The sequence below is a fragment of the Phocoena phocoena genome, chromosome 1, assembly GCF_963924675.1.
Source record: "Phocoena phocoena chromosome 1, mPhoPho1.1, whole genome shotgun sequence".
NCBI lineage: Eukaryota > Metazoa > Chordata > Mammalia > Artiodactyla > Phocoenidae > Phocoena > Phocoena phocoena.
Genome location: NC_089219.1, coordinates 115,438,239 through 115,457,850, shown reverse-complemented (window position 1 = coordinate 115,457,850; position 19,612 = coordinate 115,438,239). Strand labels below are relative to the sequence as shown.

The window sequence follows — 19,612 nt, the reverse complement described above, 5'->3', positions numbered from 1 at the left end:
AAGGAGAGAAGGGAAGTTGCTTGACATTAGAAAGGAGGATGACCTATGAGACTGTAGATAGACTCAGATCGATATGGGAGGAGACAATACAAGGGGAAAAGGAGCAAGATAGCAAATGGAGGGAAGTGAGTAAAAGGTGAGAGCATAACAGGGAAATAGAACGAATATGAGCAGAGACCTGGGGGATTTTTTGTGATGCATTCAGGCAAAAATAAAATTATGTAATAAATATGTGTGCCACTGTTTTTTCAGCTACAGGCTGATTGATGTATTTTGGAAAGACAGTAGACACACATAATCATCTGCAAACAAAAATACACATCTCAGTTACATGGGTATCTGTAGCCTCTCCAACAAAATATCTCCGCATCCCTCCCCTTACGTTCCGTGTTCCACCGACATCAAATGGCTTGTAATTTCCCAAACACAGTATGTCGTTTCATGCCTCAGTGTCTTTGCACATACTATTGTCTATACCTGGATTGCCCATCTCATTAAGCCTGATGAAACTTGTGTTTGTGTTCATTCATCCAAACTTTGATTAGGGGTCGTTGCCTCTGTGAAGCCTTCGGCACAGAGTTAATCACTCCTTGCTAGGTGCTACCATGATATTGTATATATCCTTCCACTGTTACACTTTTTTCGCTGTGTTACGATAGTGTGTCTGCATGTTTTTCTCTTCTAACTGTGAGCTCATTGAGGGCAGGAATAATATTTTATGAATGTTGTTATTCCCGGTGCTTAGTGTAGAAACAGAAAAATAGTAGATTCTCAGTTAATTCTGCTGAATTAAGCTGAAATGATATGTTTACAAACACATAGGCTTAATCAACCGATTTTTTTTTCCAGAAGCATGGGCACACTGATTTCATTGGTATACTTCCTGTACGTTTGTGTGTGTTCATATAGATACAATGTGTCCCAAATTAGGTGAATGAGTCTAATACACATGTACACATATTTTCATCCACTTATTCAAGATACATTTTGTAGTTCTTGGAGTTGACTTAGAGCCTTCCACTTCCTTTTGCATGTCTTCAATTGTGGAAAATTTTTATCCTTGGAGGTTAGCTTTTAATTTTGAAAATAACCAAAGTCTTTGGGATCCAAGCCTTTTAGATAAGTGGTGGTTCATGTTGGGTAATGCAAAAACAAGATTTGGCTGTAAAGTAATAGTAAATGGCTTATAGGTTGACTAATATGTTGGTTCTTAAGGCAGTTTCTGAAGAGGAGTTCTAGAAAATTTCTGAGCAGTGACATTCTGATCAGTTTGTTAATACAAACACAGTCAAACAGGATTTTTGTCCTTTTATAGTCACACTCGAGTATAAGAACACAAAAAATCATTTGTCCAGAATAGATCCCTGATCTTTCATTCATTCATTCATTTATAGTTTATTGAGTTTTTATGTGCAGTGCACCATGCTAGTTGAAAGTGGGTGTTTTGACACAGCTGTTTTGTTGCAATCTATAAAAAAAAAATTTATAAACCCAGGTTTTATTTTTATAATGACAAAACAAAATGATCAGTGGTTGCTCTTACCCCATCCCCAATTCCCACCCTGTTTGTTGAGCCTCACTTTATCTGCAAGGAATAATGCAAGGGTCAGGATAACATTCAGGGATGCAAAGTTCATGATGATGAAGACCAATCTGGCAGTAATGGCTTACTTCTTAGAATCATAAAGTAGGAGTGAATGTTAAAAAATGTTATGTCTAGTGTTGGCCTCTAGAGAATACAAAGGTAAGTCATGAAATTTACCTTCAAGGAACTCATAGTCCAGTAGGAAAGATAGGCAAACCTATAATTACTACACCATGTGATAAACGCTACAGTACAATTATATATAAGGCATCATGGAATCAGGGAAGGGGCAGGGATTAAATTTATGGAAAACCTTAAGAAATGACTAGGAGTTGGTCACGTATAAAAAGGATGAAACGTATTGCAAAAGGGAACAGCATATACAAAAGCAGGAAAGCAGGCAAAGCAGACTATAGTCTGTTGTGGCTAGATTGTGAAGGGAATTTATGCTCGAGATTGCTCTTTATTCTGCAGACAAGCAGTCATTGAAGGGTTTTAAGCAGGGAAATGTCACTGCCACATTTGCATTTTAGAGCGATAACTCTGGCAGTGGTGGATGGATGTACTGGAGGAGGCACATCATTTGATTCAGAAGCCTGACCCTTCTGGGGACCACAAATCCAGTTCCATGACATTGAATAGGACCCACCGAGTGTGGTCTTGTCTGATCCTATGGGTAGGGTGAAGATAACCCCAGGATACTGTTGTAGGACCCAGACATCAATATATAGTGTAGACAGTGCTGTGGAGCATATACAGACCCAAACAGTGGTGCACAGCAATGTAAAGTTGTATAGAGAAAGGAGTTAGGTACCATGACCAACTGTCCCTGCTTGCCAGAGGCACTTGCCAGGACTTTCAGTGTTAAAATTGGAAGAGTTCCAGACAAACTCAGATGAGGTTGGTCTCCTTAGGCAGTTCCTGGCAGAAACAGCCTGCATTCAGGGGCACCTGTTACTTAGACCATCTCCCTGGCAAGGAGCTGGGGTCATCTCCAGGGCAGGCTGGAGTGGGAGGAAAGCTGAGCGTGCTCTTTTCTGTTTTAGGGGAGGGTAGCAGTGGGAAGGGGTAGAGGTGGCGATGAGTCAGAATAGCTAAGCCAGTTGAACGACAGGGAAGAGGAAAGGCTAGGCAGGAGGCAGAGGGCGGATGTTGGTTTCTGGTCCAGGATCTCACCTCCATTCTCTCTGAGAGCCTGGGCTCTCTGCTGGTGGTAAGGAGTACTGCAGACGCGAAACAGGATTGCAAAGAATGAATTGAATGTATATATTTAGCTTTTCATTCATGCGTGGGGTTCATATACAGTTGACCCTTGAACAACACGAGTTTGAACTGCACTGGTCCACTTACACGTGGATTTTTTTCAATACATGTAGTCAGCCCTCTTTGTTGGAGGATGTGGGACCTGACGATACAGAGCGCCAAGTGTAAGGGACTCGAGCATCTGCAGATTTGGTATCCTGGGGGTGAGGGTGGGGTCCTGGAACCAATTCCTTGTGGTTCCTGGAGGGTGACACATATTCACACATGTATTTATTCCTTCAGCATTCATGGAGTGCTTACTATGTGCTTGGCGCTTTGCTCATGCTATATCATTCAGCCTTCACACATGGCCCTGTGTCTTGTCGGTATTATTATTCCCAGTTTACAGATGAAGAAGATGAGGCTCAGGAGATGTGGTAACTTCCTACAAGTCACACATTAACTGGTGGAGTCCTTGGTCATCCAGAAACCCGGTATATCCATCTGTTCCTGATCATAGGAATTATATGGGGGCACTGGTTAAAAATAATACAGGTACCCAGGAGATTCTTGTTCCATAGGGTAATAATGAAGATTCCTGACCTCACTGTTAATAAGTGCTTCCGAATGATGCCTAGGTCCTGACATTCCTGAGAAGCAACACACCACAGCTTGTGTCTCCTCATAAGGGGCTGACTGACTCCTGAGAGAGCTGTGTCTGTAAATAGTCTTTTGTGTTAAGTTTTAAAACCGAAAAATATAACTGAGTCTTTCGACACATAATTTCCTTGACTCTTCCTCTCCAGCGATTGCTAACCTTGTTTATAAAACCCTATGCAATCTGGCCCTTGCCTGTGCCTCTGACCTCATGTTACTTTTTGGCCACACTACCCCTCCCACACTATTCTTCCTTTTGTATCTCTCACACACCAAGCTCGTGCCCACCCTAATCCTTTGCACTGGCTGGCCTTCCTGATCTGGAATCTTCCCTCTCTGCTCTATGCAAAACTGGCCTTGCTCACACATCTCAGCTTAAAATATCGCCTCCTCAGAGAAGCCTTCTCATTCCCTTGTAATCAGTTAGCATTTTCTGCTATCTTCTTAATAATTTATCTTTGGTTTATTTGTTGTCTGTACTCCTTCTCCCAGTAGATGTAAACTTCACGAGGAAAGAAACCCTGTCAATTTTTCTGTCAAGTTGTGTTGTCAGAAACAGAAGGGATATTGCACATAAGAATGCTTGGCACATAATCGGTGCTTATTAAGTGTTGTTTGAATGAATGCATGAAAGAGAACTCTATCCATCACATTTGGAGAAGAGTGTCCACATTCTTTGATTCTGCACGTTGATTTTACAATCAAGAACCTCCCACTGTCATTTAAGGCTTTTCCCTCTGGTTCACGAAAGAAGACATTTCTTTCTCTTTCCTAGCATCTGTGTAATGTCCCTCTAGAGCCTTCAAGACTGTTATTAAATTGCCCCTCAACCTCCTATATATCAGGTGGAGTGTCCTAATTCTTAACCTTCTGCCATTTCCTTTCTCATTTCAGAACGTCTTCTCTGATTTCTCTTAGATAGTTGAGTTCAGAACAAGTCCCAGTAGGTAAGGCCATGGCTGATGGTTACGAGTTGGACATGAAGATACTATTCCAGGCTCTCTTGTATATTTTTCTGCTATCCTTGATTTTGAATCTGTCTTCTTGGCTAACTCATGATCACTTGTGGTCCATGTTGGTCCTAAGACCTTTTTAAGCCCTAAAATTCCAGAGCTTGCTACCACTCGAGTAGTATTCCGTTGCCAGGTGACACTTGATGAGATTCGCCACCAGAGTCCAGTCCCAGGGCTTCCTTGTGGACTACTGTCCCCACTGCCTCTTACCACCTGTCAGGCTGACCATCGCTGCTGCTCTTCTTGTGCAGAATGAAGCCAGACGCCAAGGCAGGTACATTAGGGTGTTCTTTCTACAGTCACATGGAGTCCTGGCTAGTGCTGGTGTGGACGAAGGAGGCCAGGAAAGGCTACGTGTCCAGCTCTAAGGAAGTTAAACAGGCTCTAGGGTCCAGCTGCAAGGAGCTATTCCTGACTCCTTGTAGAAACAGTGCAGGACAAAGGATGGCTTTTGAAGTTGGACTGTCCGGGGCTTAAATACCAACCATGCCACTTCTTTTATTTGAGATCAGTCTTTTCACTTGTTGACTATTCCACATTATTATTTTCCACCTTGTTGTGAAGATTAAATGAAGACGTGTCTGCAAAACTCCTAGCTAAGAACTCAATCCATGTTAGTTACCTTTCTCTGTGCCCCTTCACCTTAGAGCAGATGTGTGAGGGATGTTTCTCTGTTCTGCCTGTGTGTACCATACAATTTTTCTCTGTGCTCATTGTCTGAATAGAAAGTACTTCTTGGGTCTAGATGTTCGGTTCCAATAACTTGTTCACTCTTACCCAGAGCGTTTCTGTTTAGCCTGCTCTCTGCTACCCTCGTGTGGCCACCATGACCCCTCACCATTCCTGGTCCTCTGCTCCCTCGCTGTGGTTGCTTTGCTGTAATGCAGCCTCTTCTCAGCTTCTCAGCTGAACTGGCTCCCAACTCCTCTGAGTTTTGAACACGTACACACAGCATTTTTCAGGTTAACTTCAGTCTTTCCTCTTCAGTCTTTTCTCTTCAAGATCTCAGTTCTTCTAACCTCTCCTGATTCCTTTCTAATATTCACCTCATCAGTCAGAGATTCTGTAAGAAATGTATCCTGAATGTTATGAGTTTGGATGCCAGTAAGGCTTCTTCAAGTTTCAGATCCCATTATCTGTTGCCTTGTTTAACACCAAGTTCTCTGGCCTAGGAATGCTGAAAGAGTGGTATGTTGCCATAGGTTATTTAATCATAGAAATCCCCTCTTTTTTACCCTCAACGTCAGAGCTTTTTAAGTTAATAAGAGAAAATACACCCATTCTTGCCTTGCCAAAGGGTAGTGATGGACCTTGGATAGACCCACAATGCCAGTGCTTCAGACTAAAGACGTGTAGACAAAGGATGTATCTGCTTTCGTTCTCTCCTAATTGCAAAGCATGCCTAGCAAAGGTAATGAAGGATTATTTAGGTTACAGTCAAGTACACTAGTTTGTTTGAAAAACTTTGTGGATAAGAATAAAGGGAAATAAATTTGGTGAGGTGGCTTTAAACCAAATTTGAGAAGGTAGGACATGAAAACCAGACACTGAAAAGTTTTATCTTTAGCCCAATGTCAGTGGGAAAAATTTTTGTAGCAGAATGTTATGTGATTGAATAACCAAAGTGATTCAGTTATATATATATACATATATCTATTCTTTTTCAAATTCTTTTCCCATTTAGGTTATTACAGAATATTGAGGAGAGTTCCTTGTGCTATACAGTAGGTTACTGCAAGATTTTTGAAAATTGATATAATTGTAGACACGGTAGGCAAAATTTAAAAGTAAGTAACAGATTGGGATAATTTTATTTACAACATATATAACAAAGTATTAAATTGATAATATGTAGAATATTTAATAAACACACGTAAAAGACAAACAATTCAATAGAAAATTGGACAAAGGGCATGTGTAGGGATTTTCAGAACAAGTATAGCTGTCCAATAAACATCTGAAAAGATGGTCTACTGCATGTGAATTTTGAGAAATGCAAGTTAAAGCAACAAAGAGACCCTAGATTGTTAAAAATTAAAATGATGGATAATATCCAACTTGCCAAGCGTTTGGAAGAACGGGCACCTTTATATATTGTTAGTGAGAATGTAAATCGGTGCAGTTTTTTTTGGAGATATTTTGGCAGAATGTATCAAAATTAAAAATGGAAATACCAGCAGTGCTATTTCCACCAATCTGTGCTATAAATCTATTCACATAAGTGCCGTGATTTATGTACATAGGAATCACGTCATTGTTTACAGTAGTGAAAAATGGAAAACAACCTGAATATCCATCAACAGTGAATTGGTCAAATAAATTATGCTGTAGCCATACTTTGTAATAACATATAACAAAGAATGAGGTGAATTTATACGTACCAACATGGAAAGATAACCAGGATGTATTGTTAAGAGCAAATACAAAGAAAACACACATACTGTTATCCCTTTTGTGTAAAACAAGAGAAAGGACTAAAACGATATTTTTGCATATGTTATATTTCACATATAACATATGTGAAAATGTGTTTTAGTAAATGAATAGCTACTTGCTGGCTGTGTCACCTCGGGCAAGATGCTTAACCTCTCAATATTTTATTCTCCTTGGATGGAAAATAGAGATAATAAGAGTACATGTGTCCTCGGGTTGTGTGATGTGAGGCTTAAATAAATTAATCTATTTAAAGTGCTTTGAATAGTGCCTGGCACATAGGACATACTTGATGAGTGATCCTATTATTCAGACACATATTAAACTTGGAAAATTATTATTTTGGGGGTGGGAGTGAGATTTTCAGATTTAAGATAATTTTAAAAGCTTATTTTAAAGAGGTTGTCCAAAGATGATTATAGAAATCCAAGAGCAAAGTCACAGTCCTGAGCTAGGCTGATGGCGCTGGAAACGGAAAGGAGGCTCTGTGTTTGGTGTTGGTGATGGAAAGGCCGAGAGGGAGAAGGCAGGGGCCGCTCTCAGCTTGCGGGTTTGAGTGATTGACTTGGAAAATGCTGAACCCTGGAAAGAAACAGTGGAGGCAGGAGAATCTTTCTGCGGGATGTAGTGTTTTGGGATGGAGGGAGGTTAGTTTTGTATAAACTATGTTATTTAAGCTTCTGGAAACCCATCTAATAAATATTCAGTAGACTGGATATAAAAACTGGAGCTCTGGAGAAAGTTCCAACTACCGCTTTGAGGTAGAACAGCAGAAAAAGTCTCCAGTTCTTAGGACTCATTTTAAGGGTTTCCATCTAATATTTCCATTATAAAAAAAATTATAGTAGTATTATGGGATAATTTCTGGGCGGCTGGGGGGTGGGACAGAGACCAGTTCTAGTCAGTTTGTTTGTCTATGCTTTTTTTTTTTTTTTTTTACCCAGCAAACATATGTTGAGCAACTCCCATGTGCCAGACACCGCTGGACTGACGAAGTAGAAGGAACTCAGTTGCTCACCATCTGGTGGGAGAGAGACCTGCACAAAATTGATTGCAGTACAGTGTGCCTGGTGCTCCAGTAGCCATCTGCACAGGGTTGTGTGAAGATGGGTGTGATCCAGTCTGCTTAGGGCTATGGGGGAGGTCAGGGAAGATATGATAGAAAACGAGGTGATGGAGTTGAATCTTCAAGCAGGAGGAGCAGTTCTCCAGGCAGAGGTGAGGGTGGGGAGAAGGGAAGGGCCTTCCAGAAAGAGGAAGCATTGCATCCCAAAGCATGTTAGCATGGGATTGGAACAGGTTTTTCACTCTGGTTTATGTTGTTTCTATTTTAGGGAACTGTAAGTACTTTGGCATGGCACAACATGAGGGTAGGGGTGGGGAATATTAGTAAATACATTGAAAAGGGGAGGAGAGATCAGATCATAAATGGCCTTTAGGCTCTTCTCTAGGCCATGGAGAAACACTGAGGGGTTTCGCCTTCCAGAAAAATCACAATTGCTCTTGGTGGTGGTATGGCAGATGGGTAGAAGGGGCACAGGGAGGGTTGCAGGTAGACAAGAGATGGGTTATTAAAATTTTTAAATTGCCCTGGTTACAAAGGATGAACTAAAAGCGATGAGAATGGAAAGTGAGGGATAGATTTGAGAGCTAGAGAAGAGGCAGAATTGCTAGAACTCAGTAGCTGATTAAATTTGGAGGATAAAGGTGAGGGAAGGAGCCTTGACAGTCTCCATGTTTCCAGCTTAAGTGAATGGATGACCAGTTCTTTCTCCTCAGTACTCTTTATGGCAAACCAGTCTTCTCCTGTCAATTTACTGTTGTGTAATCTCTTCTATTACTGGGGTCCAGATCTCCATCATAACTTACCTTGATGACTGCCAAAGCCTCCTCACTGTGACCTCTTGAAATTATCCACCATGCCGTATCCCGAATGATCTATCTTAAATGCAAGTCAAATCATAGTTCTCCCTCACTTAGAACTTGTCCGTCACTGCCTCTGCATTTGCTGCAGGATGAAAATCGAAGGCCTTTAACATGACATATGAATGTCTCCAGGATGTGGTCTTTCTGGCCACGTTCTTTGTAACTCCCTGCCTGAGACTTTGGATTTAAGCAACCCCTCATTTCTTGTAGCATCTTACACAGAGCCATATCATTGCTTGTGCTGTCCCCTCTCCTTAGAATGCCTTTCTTTCTCTGTTTCCCCAACACCCACATACACACACACGCACACGCACGCACACGCATATGCACGCACTCTTCCCACTCTAACCTCTTTGGCTCAGATTCACAACTGTTCTTACTTTAAACCTCAGGTTAGGTCTGCAGCTCTAGAAAACTTTCTCAGGTTCTGCAGCCTGGATTAGTTTGCCCACATTCTTTGATATTGTAGGACGCTGGACCTACTTCTACAGTTGGGCAACTTTATTTTTTTTTTTTTTTTTGCGGTACGCGGGCCTCTCACCGTTGTGGCCTCTCCGGTTGTGGAGCACAGGCTCCGGACGCGCAGGCTCAGCGGCCATGGCTCACGGGCCCAGCCGCTCCGCGGCACGTGGGATCCTCCGGGACCGGGGCACGAGCCTGTGTCCCCTGCATCGGCAGGCGGACTCTCAACCCCTGCCCCACCAGGGAAGCCCTGGGCAACTTTTTTGTTTTATGATTCTGTTTATTTTGTTTCTGACTGTGGCTCTACCCAGGGCAGGTGTGGTATCTTCATGATCTCTGTGTCACAAATGCTTAGCACTTTCTTGGTATATAGTACATGTTTGTGGGTTTGCGAAATCAATAAATGAATAGATGAGTAGGTGGATGGCACTAACATTAGCTAGATTGGTGGATTATGAAGAGCAGGAGATTTATGGGCAACTGTAAGTTCAGAATTGTACATTTTACAGTTGAGATGCCTGTGAGTCACATACGGATGGCTGTTTCAAGGCAGCCAAATACACCGATCTGGCTTTCAGGTGAGATGTCTGGCCTTAAGATATGGGTATGGGAATTTTTAGCTCGTAGTTGGTAGTATGTGGTATGGTGCTATTTAAGATCATTCAGGGTGAAAATATGAGAAGAGAGCAAGGCACACTTTGGGAGAGTATTTTTGACCACAGCTCACAGAAAAAGTTAATTTTTATTGTGCCCCAGAACATACAAGCCCACACAAATCCATGTACATGTAACTAAAACAAAATTTTATGAACCAGTACATGGTCTTATTAGAAGGTGATGCCCTCTGATATTTTCTTTTTTATTTTGTCCTGTCTCTTCCTGTCCCATCATTTCTTTTCTCTTCTATTTAATAATATGAAAACGCAGCTAACATTCTGACTGGCACTCTGATAAACGCTACTCTGTGGAACACCGATATTTAAGAAGGAAGAGGAGGGGCTAGTGAAGCAGACTGAAAAGGGGTGGTGGGCAAGAAGTAGGAGGCAAATTAGAAGAGAGTAGCGTGTGTCATAGAAACCAGAGGAGTGAACATTTTCGAGAACAGTGGTGTGGTCCCTAGCGTGAAATGCTGCAGAAAGGTGAAGTGAGACTATTGAATTTGGCGATTAGGGAGCCATTAGTGACTCTAGTGAGAACATTTTCGCATTAGCTACGTTGAAGTCAATCGTGGCATGGGTCGGGGATAAGGGAAAAACCCTGGGTATAAGCTCTTCTCTGTAAAAATGGAGACTACCTGGCACTAGTCTACTAAGGATTTTCTCATCCTTTATCTCATGTATTCCTTATAATGACCTTACATGGCATTATTACTTGTGTGCATTTAAAAACTCAAATGAGTAATGCAAACCTCAGAGAGGTACATTTAGGTGCCCTTCGGTGCCCATCATCCCATAGTAAGTTGCAGAACTGAGATTCAAACCTTGGTCAATCCCGACTTCAAAGTCTGTAGTTTTCCAATTAGACCATTATGGTTAGTCTATTTTTGTAATTTTGGGTAAGTAATTTAATTTCTATGGTCATGAGTTTACTAATCTATGTAATTACGGATGGAGAGGGTTGACAAAAATTACAGACTACAGAAATATAGAAAATAAAGAGCAAGCGTGCACCCACTTAGCATTGTCAATTTAATCTTCAAATCAGTTTTTAAAAAAAATTATTAGTGTCATAAGAGCACGTGGTAAAAATTGAACTGATGCATAAGGTTAAAAATGGAGACAATTATTTTAAACTCTTTTTCTATTTTGAGCCTTCAGTGATTCTGGGAAGAGTTTATTCAATACTTTTGATGTTTTAATTTATCAGTTAAGACGGAATACTAAGCATGTTGGTCTTCCCTCCCCTTCCCCACACGCGCTGCATAGGGACGACATTGAAGATTCAAGAGTGAATCGGTGACACTATGATAGAATAAAAAGGGCACTGAAGTTTATCACTGCTGTGTGTTATCTAAGAAAGTTGTTAAGAGAGCAAATCCTGAGAGTTCTCAGCACAAGGAAAAATATTTTTAAAAAATGTATCTGTATGAGATGAATGAGCGCTGTATTTGATCTAAGGATTGAATCTGTTAAAATGCTTTTCTCGCTTACCTGTTATTTGATGTATTTCATTAAAAGGTGTTTGATGTTTTCTGACTCCTACATTTTTGCACTAAAGTAGGAGTCAGGAAGCCTGGAATTGAGTGCCAGCTTTGTGAATGACTAGTTGACTGATCTTGGGCAGGTTATTTTATTTATCTGGATATCAGATAAATGTTTCCTGTGTTTTCACTTAAAGTAACTGAAAGGGGAGTGAGCCACTAAAGGGGAGCCCGTAGAGAGCTGCCTTACCCAATGCTGCTGTCTGTCTTCTAAGCACCATAGCCTCTTCCTCCGCCCTGTGGCTCTTTCCAGACCTGCCTGGCCCTTCTGTCCTTCCCTGGGCCACCACCCTGTGTATGCAAAGGCGGGGAAAGGTCTCAGAATCTCACTTCCTGGGACAAATCTTACGGGCAGCCCATGCCTATCAGCAGATCTCTTCTGTGGACAGCTGGCTGGAGCGGTGGCAGAAGTCAGAACACGGCACCGATGGCTCTTCTGCCCCACCGCTTCTGAGCTGAGTGACTTTGGGCAAGCCACTTAATGTCTTTTTGTTTTAAAAAGTTGTGTTATTTATTTTTGGCTGCATTGGGTCTTTGTTGCTGTGTGTGGGGCTATGCTTCGTTGCAGTGCACAGGCTTCTCACTGTGGTGGCTTCTTTTGCGGAGCACGGGCTCTAGGCACACTGGCTTCAGTAGCTGTGGCACGCAGGCTCAGTAGTTGCAGTGCACGGGCTTAGTTGCTCCATGGCATGTGGGATCTTCCTGAACCAGGGCTCGAGCCCTTGTCCTCTGCGTTGGCAGGCGGATTCTTAACCACTGCGCCACCAGGGAAGTCCCAAGCCACTTAATGTCTTTGATCAAAGTTTTTCTTTGTAAAAGGAGGATAACGATAATTACTTTTTCCACAATCTAGGGTCTGTTCTGATGATAAAATGAGATAAAGAATTCCAAAACCTTTTATCATCATTATGACTACTGTTAATAATGTTTCTTAGAATCGTAGACAGGTAGCATGAGGAAGGACCTTGAAAATTCAGCTACCACCTTTTAAAGGAGGAGAAGCTGATCCTGAAGGAGATTAACTGGCTTACTCAAGGTAAAATGCTTTCCCTTAACCTTGTTTTCATTGTGGGGACTGAACACTCTTTAGGACAGACTTTAGAAGGCCCAATCCTCTGTAGGCAGTGATGAACTGCTGTGTAAGGATAAACTGTATATAGATGTTGCTATGGTTTGTCAAACAGAAGGTCCTTATGTAAGAACAAGTTTAGTTCCTGGGATCGAAACTTTCATGGTTGTATTTTTTTGTTTAATTAAACCGATGCATTGTAAAAGATGAATACCTTTTTTGTCTGGCCATTGTGGAGCCCGCTTTATTGTGTTCACCTCAAGGTTCCTTCCAGGCTGAAAGGGAAGTGGAGCTGAGGTAGGCGAAAGAGAAAGGAAGCTCAGTTTACTCCTAGTATTAGGCAAATCCAAGGTACTTGAATCCCTTGGCCAATGACTACAGAATAATTGGCCTTTTAAGGATCCATCTTCTAATTCTTCAGCCTCTGTCCTAGAGCATCTGCCCCTTTAAGGACCAAGGGCCCCATGGTCACTGTGAAGATTAAGGATCCTGGTTGCCAGCCCATCCCTCTGGTAACTCAATGCTGTGGGGATTAGCAGGGCCCTTATTCAGGGTCTCTCAGTTTTAAAGCCAGTGGTGCACGGAGTCCCAGGCAAAGAAGTAAAAGAGACACAGGTGTGTTGTAGAGACTGGAAGATTCCAGGATGTCTGGAGGTGAACATGGTGAAGAAGGGAAGGACCAGCAAGTCATTCTGGACATCCCTCAGAAATCTGGCACCGTATGGACTGGGTAAGAGGAGATTCAGAACAGGTACTATAGACTGAAGATTTAAGAAGGAGAAGAGATCTGGGCTGAAAAGATGGGAGGGAAATAAAGAGATCTGGGGAATGAAATCTAGAGGAAAGAAAAAGCCTGAGGATGAAGGAAAGACAATACCAAGACTCTGGAGCCAAGTGACAGAGTATTATGATTGAGGGTGAGGGTCGAGGAGCTTGGGGGCCTGCGAAACTCAGAAAGTCTTCAGGATGGTGGCTACGGGGACAGAGACAGAGAGGAGCAGTGGGCTGAATCTGGGAGAGACCAGGCACAGTGAGTTTGGGCAATAGTCCTTAGAATAGATGAATCCAAGTGCAGATGAGAACAGGTAGGAAAATGGCCAAGAAATTGAGCCTTGCAAGGCATAGGGACTGGGTGGGAAAGGATTAGGGAATGTCAACTGCAGAATGTCGGTCGAAGTGAAATGAACATGACTGAGGAGTGGTGTGGGCAGAAGGGGAAGGGACATTTTAAATCAGGAAATGACTAAGGTTGATGTACCCTGAGGAAGAAGGAGAAATTGATGGAGATGATGAGAAGAAACTGTAAGAAAACACAACGGGGGAGTTAGTACTGAACACACAAGAAAGGGATGGCTTGGGGTTAGCAACGGAGGCATAGAGACACTGGATTTTACTTTATTAAATTAAAAAAAAAACTTTTTTAACATCTTTATTGGAGTATAACTGCTTTACAGTGGTGTGTTAGTTTCTGCTGTATAGCAAAGTGAATCAGCCATACATATACATATATCCCCATATCTCCTCCCTCTTGCGTCTCCCTCCCACCCTCCCTATCCTCTAGGTGGTCACAAAACACCGAGCTGATCTCCCTGTCCTATGTGGCTGCTTCCCACTAGCTAGCTATTTTACATTTGGTAGTGTATATATGTTCATACTACTCTCCCACTTCGTCCCAGCTTACCCTTCCCCCTCCCTGTGTCCTCAAGTCCATTCTTTATGTCTACGAGACCCTGGATTTTAAAAAGAAGAAAAGGTGTTGAACTAGAGAGGAAACACCAGAAATTAATTCATTTTGGGGGGAACATTTTCCAACAAATTCCCAGAAAGATCTGGTGGGACATATCGACTCACTTCCTCTTCTTTTGTTAGACACTGCTAGCTGCCTCATCTTTTTTGACCAAACAGAGAATTCATATCCTCGGAGACATGCCCTCTTGAACTTTGTAGACAGTTTCCTAGAGAAGGTTGAGAAAGATGGGAGATAGAGGCAACCAGGAAAGGGATATTCTATCTCCAGATTCTTTGGCATTATTTAGACTCCCGTAGGAGGTTGACCCTGTGTGGACTCCATTGTGACCTTGACTAGTCATTGGAAGTCCAGCCCATTGTCAAGATAGGTTGGTTCTAGGTCTACCTTTGGGGAAGCTTGAGAGGGCTGGGTAACCCAATGGGACTGGGCTAGACCCGGAATGGTTTCTGAAAGTTGGATGCGATGATTAAAGCAAAATTTGCTCAGTATTTGTCCTCCTTTGGCTTGATCTCAGGCTCAATTATTATCTGGATTAACTCACTTCTTTCTGCTTAGATGACAGGAAAAAGATGAGGATGGAACAAGCAATCTTGTCAAGCTCCTTGACTGAAGAAGGAAGGAAATAGAAGGCTTTAGGAACATAAATGCTTTATTATCATGGGTTAGAAAAATGCATGAGAGGAATAGACAAATGACATGGAGCAAGGCTCCAAAAGGATGCAGTATCTGGAAAAGAACTCAAGGCCTTTTGCTAGCCTTATGGATATGTCCCTGCTGCCCTTCTTTAAGGGGTAGGGAGTTAGGAGCTGAGCATCTGTTACTTCTGCAGAATGGGCCTAGCCCCACAGGCCTGACCTTGCAAAACACGTTTCTCAACCTCTCTGGGAGGTGCTGACAGGAGGAATGAGGTGGGCTGACTTGTAGGGGTGAAAAAGTAAGAGGGAGCTTTTAGTCATTAGGGACACTAGAAAATGGTATATGGAAACCACTTCTGGAGGATGTGTCCACATATGTGAATGAATAAGGTTTGGAACATTGTGGGGACTGAAAGATGAAAGTATGGTGTTTAAAGGCTGTGCTATCCAAATGACTATTACACTGTCTTACTCCATCTAATATCTCTTCGTATTTAAAACATGGACTAGTTGGTATAAGTACCTTTAGGGAAGCTGTCAGCAGGACCACAGTAGGATGTGGGATTTAATTGTATTTGTTTCCGGGCCAATGGGGGAATTTATTTTGGCATTTATCATATGTATCCCAGCAACACTTTGTGAATGAAATAATGTATGAGCATCACCAGTGTGTCTGTGGGGTCAAAGGGTGGAATTCAGTTAGAAGCATGAGTAATGCTTGAGTCACAGATCTTTGGAGAATTCAATCAGTGCAAAATTTCTTTTGGAAGGAGAACGTACTCATCTTCTTAAGGGTTTACATAAACACAAATGACCTACCTAGTTTAAAAGAAGAAAAAAGATGTACTCTCTTTTTAATCATTTTGAATGGCTTAACCTTATCTTTCCTGCCCCTTTAAAAACTATCACTTTCTTTGATTGTTTCCCTTCTTATTTTTAAGTTAGAAACCTAGTTGAGAGACAGTATTCACACTTATCAAGAAGCTTTATCTGATTTATGGATGTAAAGTGAAATAACAGATGTCAGAGGGACATTCCTTATTTGATAAAAATCCTTGGACAAAGTGCAAGGGTATTTTTATTGATATAGATTGTAAGTATAAGGGGTCCTGGAAAGACTCTTGTTGAGGAGGGCTGGGTTTTTTGCTAGAATGGAGAAATTGCTGTGGAGGGTGAAGGAAAAATAAAGGAAGGGTATTTGAGAGGAAGGAGGCAATCCAGGCAAGATAGTCAAGAATTATAACTCATGGGACAGAGGAAGGAAGGGGACAACGGCGTGTACCACGAAGTCTCAGATCATCTTTCTCAACAGCATTTTTTTGTTGCCCTCAGTTTATAAGGAGGAAACGGAAGATAGAGAAGATAAGTCATTTTCCCAGGGTTTTGAAGCAAGTACGTTGCACAGCTTGCTACTGAAGCTGGACCTTTCTGTTTCCAGAGTTATGGTCTTGGTGTGAACTTGGAAAATTGACACCTTATTTGGTGGGTAATAAGACTGATTCCATCTTTTCCTGTAAGTCTTTCAGAGTAGTTCCTAAATTAGAATTTGCCTACAGGATCCTTGAGGGTGGGACCATGTCATTATTATTTCTCATCATTGTATCCCCAGCCCCAAATGAGAACATTACAAACAGCGAATGAAGGTCCTGGAGGGAGTTGGAGAGCTGGGGCTCTTCATTCAGGTTGTGGAGAACACATGATCTCTTAGGGTAGTGAAGCTTTGGGCAGAACTTGGGACTGATAGATTTCTTGGGTATAGGGCTATATCGTTATGAAGAGCAAAGGATGTGTGTCGTGTCTCAGAGAACATGGACAGAGCCTGGTGCAAAGTACCCTGAGAACCTAGGCTTTCCTATTCCTTGTGCCCAAGGGGTTCATGGCTGGCCTAAGGGTTGAGCTTCCCTTTACAGGCACACGGATCTCCTGGTGAATTCCTTGACTAGCACCTTGCTACCAGCCACTCAAAGTAATACAGTCTCTGGCCAGCATGGAGTTCTATGTGTCAGGTTCTAGGAGTTGTCTAGGGTAAATGTATTAAGAACGGCCTATAATGAGCCTCCTTGCTTTAGGTTTGTAATATGCATAATCTGTTTCACTTTTCTGAGCTCCTATCTCTAGGTCCTAGACAGAAGGCAGGCTTGATTGGAGTGGCTGTTTTTCCCCAGGTGTTAAGAGTCTTCTCCTGGCATCCCAGCCTGACTGAATCACCTTGGTCCGTTCTCTCCCAGATCCCATCGTTGGGGCTATAGGAACAGGTAGGGAAGTGTGAGATATTGCACTAGGATGTAGTCTGAGAGTTAGAAGAGCCCTTAAAGATTCCTCTAATTGAAGCCGTTCATATTGTCATATTGTTCTTCACTTGGCCATCACCTAGATCTGGAGTTATAATCGGAGTCAGTTGGCAGTGCCCAGAGCCGTGGGCCCTAAGAAGAACACACTGAGGGAGCACGAGGGGAATCTGAGCCAGCGCTTTGCTCTTATTGCAACCTTTTGAGTGGGAGTACGGTCCTGAACACTGAATCAAAGTCTTTAGATCAATGCATTGTCCCCTGATGTATCTGGGAATCAAATAAGATAAAATGAGCTGAAGGTGAGGTAAGAAGGGCTTAGATTAGACTTTCAGAAGGACTGGCATAGTGGAAACAGTGATTATGGCATTATCTTCTCTAGGAAGCTTTTAAAAATGGGAACTGTGTTATTGGGTCTGGGCTGGGTATGGAGGTCTTTATGTATGGTTGTGGAGAGATGCTCAGTTTGATTGTCCTGGGACACCTCTAGCAAGCCCAGACAGCTGAGAAATCCTCATTCTTTAAATGAGACAGTCCTGGGAGGAAAGAAAGGCAGACTTGGAGCTGGGGAAGGTGGGGGAAGGGAAGCAGGTATTCGTGGAGGGCTGCTTGAAGACCATCTGTATTTCATTACAGAGCTGCCACTCTCACCCTCTTCCCTGTGTGTGCCCTCCCTCCCTCTCTCTCTCTCTCTCTCTCTCTCACTTTCTCTCTCTCTCTCTCTCTCACACACACATACACACACATTCACTGCTGCTCGACTCCACTCCCATCCTTAATTCTAGTGAAGATGCTAAAGGAACATCATATCAGACTCCCGTTACCTCTTCCCCAGACTCGACAGATACAGCTCTCAAAGCTGAGAACTGGACCAGTCTCCTAGAGCCCAGCTTCCCTGCTAGCCGCTGCTGCCGTTCACACTGTTTCTTTACGGAGGCAGCTCCTTTGTCTCAGGGATCGAGGGTTTTCCTGAATCTCCCAGCTTTGCCCAGCCCCTGTCTGAGAATAGCTGGAATGGGATGAAACCACAGCGAGGGAGAGGGGTGGAGGTAGAGAAGGCTTCGGTTTTCTCCGCTGGGCTGGGTGTGCTCTGCTTAATTAGCATGAGAATAGAAAGGCATTCTCCCTATCCTCCCTTAGGGATGGAGAGGAAAGAAGAGCAAAGGCTGTAGCTCTGTCCTGCTCCATCAGAGATTCTGGGACTGGGAGAATGACCACCTTCACATTTCTCCAATCCTCTGAGGACCCCAGGACCCACGGTATTGAGAAAAGCTTTGATGGAGCCGGCTGGTAGATCTCCACTCCAGATTTTCCAGCTGTCCCTGTCCCCCCACCGCTCAGAGAGCAGGATGCTGAGATGGCTCGGTGATGCAGAAGGTATGTGCTTTTTCAGTTCTGGTGCTGATGCTGTGTGTGTGGTGAGGTCTCTGTGGCGCAATGGACGAGCGCGCTGGACTTCTAATCCAGAGGTTCCGGGTTCGAGTCCCGGCAGAGATGGTCACCTGGCAGGTGCCTCTTTTATTTTGTATGCTGTCATGCTAGGTCGGTAATTATATTTATTCCTTCCTGGGGGCTCTGGGAAGAGAAAGGAAACCCCTTTCCTTGGGAATCCTGGACCTCCCCTCTTTTTCTGTCTCCTCCCTCTTTGTTCTTTCTCTGTTCCTCCCTTACTAATTTTCATTGTCTAATGAAGGCTCAGATGTCTGCTGCATCTCCCTGCTCAGCCTGACTGACACAGCCTTTGAATCCTTTGCTTCATAGAAAAATCATTGGCACAGAGGGACGGAGACGCCTGGCCATAGGTTTTGGAACCACTATGGTTCCATCCCTTTACCTCCGAGAAAACAAAAAGGCAGATCGTCCCATATGCTGATGAGGAAAGGTCCAGTTGTGCTCCAAGGTGACAACCACCTTGACCAAGGTGGGTCAGGAGATGGTTGGGGTCATGCAGAGGATGATCTCTTGTGCTGTCTTTGTTGGCTATACTTTTGTATTCCAAAGGGTGGGCTTTTTGTGCTAATGTTCATCACTCACTTCCTCATCTACAAGGTGAGATGTAATCATTGCTCTTTGTCTCAGTGGAATAAACTACACAACAGCATGCTAATTACCAGCAGCAGACAAACTTGTACAAGAAAGTCAAGGTCTTAAATGCTCTTTACCGTGAAAAGTTTGCAGCCTTTCCTGATTGCAGGACAAAGTTGGAAGTTTGTATCTGAATGTTATTCTCATAATTCCTGGTTTCCAACAAGCCTTTTTCTCACCACCTCTCTCACCCTGCATCCACTTCTGTTCTCTTTCCCTATCTCATCTAATGGGCCATATTCAGCAAGATTGGGAGCTCGGTCAGAT

General features: G+C 42.9%; 1 non-coding gene across 1 annotated transcript; it reads left to right on the top strand.

Annotated features, from left to right (window-relative positions):
* The first annotated feature begins 18,683 nt into the window (after positions 1-18,683).
* TRNAR-UCU (transfer RNA arginine (anticodon UCU)) lies at positions 18,684-18,757 on the top strand. The gene has a single exon. It is a non-coding gene; the product is annotated as a tRNA-Arg (tRNA).
* The last annotated feature ends 855 nt before the right edge of the window (positions 18,758-19,612 follow it).